Raw genomic sequence first — 7259 nt, 5'->3', positions numbered from 1 at the left:
TCTATGATTTGAAGATAACTCAAAGAAGATTTAAGAAGAACTGAAGAGAAGAATTCTGGGAAAATGATGGAGTAGGTTGGAAAATCTCAAGCTCCCTCAATGTCTCCCACAAACAGAACAAATTTGCACCTCAGGGTGAACATAATCTATTGAAAATCAAAGAAGACTTGGAGTAGAACAGCAATCTTCCTGGTACAGCCCAAGAAGATCCTCAGGTGGGGGATTAACTACTAGGAAATGCTAATACTTCCAGATTAGGTCCACAGAAACACAAATGGGGAACCTTGGGGCTAGTGGGGTGTGGTTGGAGCCTCAGCAGGAGCCACAGAAAATTTTACCTCCAGGACTGCTTGTGGACTTGCAGGTCTGAGTCTGGAAAGTGTGAGGAAACTTCTGCTGATTAGGCACTGCCAGGTCCAGCTGAACTGCAGAGACAGCCCTGGGGGAGAAGGAATCAGAGATAGTAAGGCCAGGGGCACTGCTGGCTGCAGGCACTTGCAGGAAGAGGGAATTCTTTAGTTTAGGGTTCTAGGTCAGAGGGGAGAACAGAAGTGAAGCTAGAGGCACTATCTCTGCCCTACCCCACTATTAGAGATGCTTACACTAATATTTCTCATGAAAAAAAAAATTGTCAAAGAAGAAAGAACCCAACCATAGAAACTTACTGTGAGAACAGGGAAGACCAGGGTTCATCTTCAGAGGAGGATACAAGTAAAAAAGTTTCTACCTCAAAGAGTAATATTATATGGCTCTCTGTCAAGAGAGACTTTATAGAATTAAAAAAAAAAAACAATTTTAAAATGAAGTGAAAGATACTGAGGAAAACTAAGTAAATAAAAACCATCCAAGAAAAACAAGGTTATGGAAAAAAAAGTTAATCAGCTAGAAAAGGACATATAGAGTCTTAAAGAAGAAAAAAACTCTTTGAAAATTTATGGGCAAGGGGGAGCCAGTGAATCTATAGGAGACCAAGAAATAACAAAACAAAATGTAAATAATCAAAAAAGTAGATCAGAATATGAAACAGCTTATAAGAAAAACAACATATCTGAAGAACAGAGCAAGAATAGAAAATATAAGAATTGGGCTGCCTGAAAGTTGTGACTAAAAAAAAGTTTGGCACAATAATGCAAGAAATAATCAAAGAAAATTGGCCTGGACTGAAAGAACAGGAGGGAAAAGTAGAAATAGAAAAAATTCACTGATCACTCAAAGAGAAAAGTCTGGCAAGAAACAAAAAAATACAGCAATTCAAATATGCTAGAGCTACAATTAGAATTGTACAGGACTTAGCAGCAGTCACAATAAAAGACTGCAGATCCTGGAATAATATATATACATATATATGTATATATACATATATATACATATACATATATATACATATATATATACATATATATACATATACATATATACATATATATATATATACAGGCAATCAAAAGAAGTCAGCCTGTGGCCAAAAATATCACATCTAGCAAAATTATCCATAGTATTGAACAAAAACAAATTGATATTCAACAAACTTGCAGATTTTCAGGACTTTGTCTCAACCAAACTTTAACTTAATAGAAAATTTATGATTAATTTTAAGGAACTCAATATGTACAAATAGTCTGTGGTTGTCCATGGAAATGTATGCTATATATTTAGGATTGACATCAGTAATTAGGTAGTTCAAAAGAAAAATTGGGGGGAAAGTTGAGTATGACCTGATTCTAAAAAAAGCAATACTGCCTAGGAAAAGGTAAAAATGGTAATTATATTATACAAATGAAGCACAGAAGAAGAACAGACAGAGGCATTCCAGAGGGAAGAAGGTTTATAGTTCTGAAAACCTTACATTGGAAATGGGTTAAATAGGGAACATTACACACACACACACACACACATACACAATGACACAGACACACACACACACACACACACACACACCATTGAAGGGCATACCACACTTCAAAATCTATAAAGAAACAAGGAGGGAGGGAATAGGATAAGGTGAGGTATAGAGGGCAGTGGGATTGTATGTAGATTATGGGCAAAGAATAAAGGAAAGGTAAGGTACAGAAGGGTATTTAGATTAATCAGAATGGGATAAAGTGCATAAATTAATAGGATAAAGAGGGAAGGAAAGGATATGGGGAAAAGATAAGGGAGGGATTCATGGGTAATAGCTAGACAAGTTAAGGAGCAGAATTAAAGTAGAAGAGTTAGGAGGGATAGGAAATAACAGATGTACACAAACATTACAACAAGAATCAGGAGTAGAATTTAGAAAAACAAAGTAAGGCTAATAAGCATTGATCTTAGACAAAGTCAACCTTAAAGATTCAATCAAGAGAGAACTCTACATTATATAGCAACCATATTAATATTATTTTAGTGCATGTTTACATATGGGTAAATGTATATGTGTATATATGTATGTGTGTCTGAATGTATATGGTAATATATGCATATAGGTCTATGTATATGTGTATATATATATGTATGTATATATGTTGATCTGTGGATGGGTACATGTGTGTGTATATATATGTATATATATATGTTTATATATATATATATATATATATATATATATATATATTTATATGTACATATGTATATATTTGTGTTTAACCTGCTTGGGGGATGTGGGAGAGGTGAAAAGGGAAAAAAGGATAAAGTAAAAAGTGTACAGCAGAGAACAAAAGGATAACTTAATAAGGGAGGCAAAGAAGGATACACATGAATTTAATTTCTTCTATTACTACATATGCTTTCTTGAAATGGAAATTTATTGTTATATAGTCTTCCCATATGTGCTGAACACCTGAAAATGTTTTGTTTTGTTTTGGTTTTGGTTTTTAATTTTCCTTTTCTTTTTTTATATTCTGTTTTTTCTTATTTTATACTTAGTTCAATAAATAAATTTAAACCAAAAAAAAAAAAAAAAAAGAAAGAAAGAAAAAGAAAAAGCTAGACAGTGCAGTAGGTATAGCACTGGCTCTGGGGTCAGGAGAATCTGAGTTCAAATCTAGCCTCGGACACTTCGCTTTCTAGCTGTGTAACTCTGGGCAACTCTTTAAAGAAAAGACTTGAAAAATGAAAGAATGAAAAGCTCTATGCTGTCTTTCTCTTTTTCTCAACAGTTCTATCCAGACCCTCATTGATCTCCACCAATAAGGAGATGGTCCCATACTAGTGGTTTTGGAACTGGGATTACACTTTATTATCCAAGTGCATTGCTCAGTTCTAGCCTTTTACATCTCCTGCTTTCTTTTATTTTAGACCACAGGTGGTCACGCCATCCCTGACTTTTCAGGAGGGGAGATGAAAGCACTAAAAAGGAGATAATCATGCCCTCCCTGACATCTCAGGAAGGGAGATGAAAAGCACCAAAGGGAAGTGGGGATTGCTAATGGGTTTCTGGGTTGAAGGGCCTTATTAGAGAGAAGTATGCACAAACCCATCAGCATGGGAGTTTTTACACAAGCACATAGCAATAACGCAGAGGCTATTAGTGGTGACTCTCCCCACAGCCAGTGCAGACTCGATGTGGTGTAACAAACAGGAATTGTACATGCAAATAGTGACATAACAAACAATATAAACCAACACGGTTTTGTAAAAGATTTCCAGAAGTCCTAGAGAAGGAGGGTATGCAAACATCAATCACACATACGCCTTCTTCAGCAACCAAGAGACAGTCCAAAACTAATCTATTGTCCATTGCTTCACGTGTTAGGGAATCCAATGATCCCCACAAGTTTTTGAAGTCCCGCATCAGTCTTTTTATATGTTAGGGAATCCAAAGATCCCTACAGGTTTTGAAGTCCTGCAACAGTCTTATGATGCCTCAGAGAATCCAATAGTTTCCATCTGTTCATTCACCTTTCTTAAATCAGTCAACATCCTCCATTTTCCAGATTTCTTTTTTACAACAAATACTGGGGAATTCCAAGGACTCAGAGAAGGTTGTAAGTGTCCTTGGTCAAGTTGTTCCTGTACTATGTCTAGTAAGGCCTGAATTTTATCGCTACCTAAGGGCCACTGTTCTATCCACACTGGTGTATCAGTTTTCCATTGGATAGGAACAGGTGAAAGTGTTGCAGGCCTTCAACAGCAGCCCTGCCTAAAAAACTGAAGTACTCATTTTTAACCCTAATTGTTGTAAAATGTCTTTCCCACAGATTGTTGGGGAATTTTTTCAACTAAAAAAGGAGTAAAAACACCTGTTTCACATTCAAATATCCATCTTAAAGGGGTAGCACTAACTTCAGGTGCTATTGATCCTCCTACCCCAGACATGTAGGTGTCTGCCTTTTTCTTTGGCCAGTGATTGGGCCAGTTGGCACCTCTAATGACTGTGTGATCTGCACCTGTGTCCACCAGTCCTTCTAATGCTATGCCATTTATATAGATGGTGAGCATAGGTCGGTCAGCTGTCACAGCTGCTGTCCAGTATATTTCTGGGTTTTGCTGCTTGGAGTCAGAACGTGGGTGACTGTCACCAGATTGCTTATTAGGGGTCTGTATCAATAAATCCGATGCTACTACTTCCCCTGGTTGATAAGTCACACATTGTCTACCTGTGTTAGTGACTGGGATATTATCTACACATTCCCCAGTTTCCCACATCAGTGTATGAATGAACACTGTCTTGTAAGAACTCTCAGGAGGTGAAATGGTCAAGCCTACTGTCCCTGGAGGCAAGGGATCCATAGGCTGGAGAGGAACAGATTTCACCTCTCCAGGGGGTATCTCAGTTGTCCCAGCTGCATACAACTCTATCCTCCCTAATTGTAGTCCCTTTCTCCCATCATGTTGCTTCCTGGCTGACTGATTGTGTAATCCCTTTCTCCCCTCAGATGGCTTCCTGGCTGATTGGTCATGTCTGGGTATTGGACTTGGAGGCACTCTCTGGGTGTGGCATCGGCTGCCCCAAGTGTTTTTTGCCTGGGCCCTGGAGCTGGGCCCCTCATCCCGTTTCCCTGAATCAGTGTACACTCTGATGCCCAATGGAGTCCTCTATTGCGTTTTGGACATGGGGTATTGGGTCTTGTGCTCCCAGCCTGTTTTCTCACTCTGTCTCTATGCCAACATTGAGCTTTCAATGGCCTACTTTACCACATTGAAACCATTGACGAGTCTCTCTGGAAGGCCCTTGCCAAAAGGGACCCTGTCTTCCTATGTTGGGATCTTGGGAAGTCTGCACCATAGCCTGGCTATAAAAGGTATTTGTGCCCACTGTGGCACAGCGTCTTATGATCTCCTCTAAAGGAGCATCCCTATGTAGTCCTAGTATAATCCTTCTACAAACCTCATTGGCATTGTCTCTAGCAAGTTGCCTTACCAAAGTGTCTGTTACTTCATTTTCACCATTAGTCTGTATGACAGCTATCGGCAAACATGCCACAAAATCAGCAAAGGGTTCATTTGGAACTTGTACAATTTTTGTGTAGGTCTCACCCTTGTAGTTTTTACTGGGGAGAGAAGCCCATGCTTTGATAGCAGCAGCAGCAATTTGCTCAAATGCTGTTGTGGAGTAATTAATCTGTGCTGAAGCATCTGCATAAGAACCTACACCTGTTAGTAGGTCACAGGTGATTGAAGTATTAACTCCACTTTGACTATTTTGTTGGGCTTGAATCCTACAGAGCTCACTATATTCAGAAAACCACAACAAGTTTTGTCCAGGTTCTAAGCACTCACAATGATTTTCCAGTCACTAGGAGTTAAGAATTCATAAGCCAAATTCTGTAGTAATATCTTAACATAAGCTGATGTAGCCCCAAAGAGAGTGCAAGCTTTTTTCAGGTCTTTAAGGACATCCATATTAAAAGGAGCATATCTTCTACTTTCTTGGCCTGTAGAATTATGTTGTTGAATCACGGGAAAAATTTGAAGTTTGAAATCATTATCTATTTCTTTTCCATTTTGAGCCGCTTGAAAAATTGCTTTTTGTAATCTAGTTATAGGAGTTGGTGATTGCTGGGGGAGAGGTGCCGATGATATCACCGCCCCTCCCACTACTCCTCCTCCCTCCCTCCCTGAAGGTGGAGTTGATGTGGGCTGATCAATAATCTGCTCTGTAGGAGGGGTTGAAGTATCTTCAGGACAATCAGAGTCAATACACCCTAATTCCTCATTCAAATCCCCTTGCCCTCTGGCAAGGTCTTGAGTTTGCTTATCTTTTATCTTTTGTTCCTCACACTCCCTCCTCTGTTCATTTTTAGAACTTTTCCTTCTCTTATAACTTGCTCCATAGCTTAAGTCTAATTGAATCACACTGTATATATAAAATACCTCTGCGGAAATTGAATAAGGCCCATTTTTTGCGTAAAATTCTTTCATTTCAAGTCCCACTAGCTTCCAGTTATCTACAGTTAGTTTTTCTTCCTTTAAGAACCAAGGGGACATGCGATTCAATGAGTCTAAGAGACTATCCATTTGTGGGCTGGTTACAAGTAAACTCTTCTCGTCAATTATCTTAATTATATCCTCTATAGGATTACTACTGGTGAGGCTGGAGCAGGGGCTGGGGTTGGAGCAGGGTCGGCTGAGGCCGAGGGAATGTTTGTACCTAACACCTGCCCCATCTCAGCTACTAGAGATTTCTGATTTAGTCCTTAACAAGGTAAGTTCCTTATTTCTATTAGAATACTCACCTAATCTCTTGGTCACCGGAGGCCTTCAGTGGAAGTAGGGTACCGGCCCCACATTTGGACGCCAAAATGCTGGAACTCTGTCTTCCCAGAAATCAGCCAGAGCCAGGATCACTAAACGTCTTTATTCTTGATCTTTTACGGTCAAGGTCAGGGGCTTAGGCCTAGCTACCTCACACACACCTTCCTCCCTCAAACGCCAGGAGAGACTGAGTCAGCTTCTGAGTCTCAATTCCTCTTCCTCCTCCCACTCCTCCCACACACGTCACTTCCCCCTCTTTGTTCCATCAATCGAGTCAGCACAGAACAGCTGGGGAGGGTCAACCTTCAAACAAGTTAATAGGGAACTTTCCAATTGGCAATTAGTCTCACGTGCTCCATTATCCAAGTGCATTGATCAGTTCTAGCCCTTTACACTATTTTTGACTTTCTTGCCTCTATGAAGCTAGTAAAGCACCCTTAGCACCTAGTAAATTCTTAATAAATGTTAATTGATTGGTTTTATATATATATACATATGTATATATATGGAACTTCATGAAGAAAAAGCTAAAGCTGATGATGAGAGAAATAATCAATCCTTCCCTAGTTCAAAACCCAAACTTG

The 7259-nt window shown here is 39.3% G+C and overlaps 1 long non-coding RNA gene across 1 annotated transcript in view; it reads right to left on the bottom strand.

Annotated features, from left to right (window-relative positions):
* Window positions 1–6837, bottom strand: part of LOC141563020 (uncharacterized) — an 11903-nt gene extending 5066 nt beyond the window's left edge. Inside the window, exons 1-2 of the long non-coding RNA XR_012488306.1 lie at window positions 6657–6837; window positions 339–439 (exon numbers count right to left, since the gene is read on the bottom strand). This is a non-coding gene — a long non-coding RNA (uncharacterized LOC141563020). The remainder of the gene's footprint in view (window positions 1–338; window positions 440–6656) is intronic.
* Window positions 6838–7259: the final 422 nt, after the last annotated feature.

This window comes from Sminthopsis crassicaudata, chromosome 3 (assembly GCF_048593235.1).
Source record: "Sminthopsis crassicaudata isolate SCR6 chromosome 3, ASM4859323v1, whole genome shotgun sequence".
Taxonomy (NCBI): domain Eukaryota; kingdom Metazoa; phylum Chordata; class Mammalia; order Dasyuromorphia; family Dasyuridae; genus Sminthopsis; species Sminthopsis crassicaudata.
The sequence above is the reverse complement of the archived record's forward strand: the minus strand, read 5'-3'. Positions and strand labels throughout refer to the sequence as shown.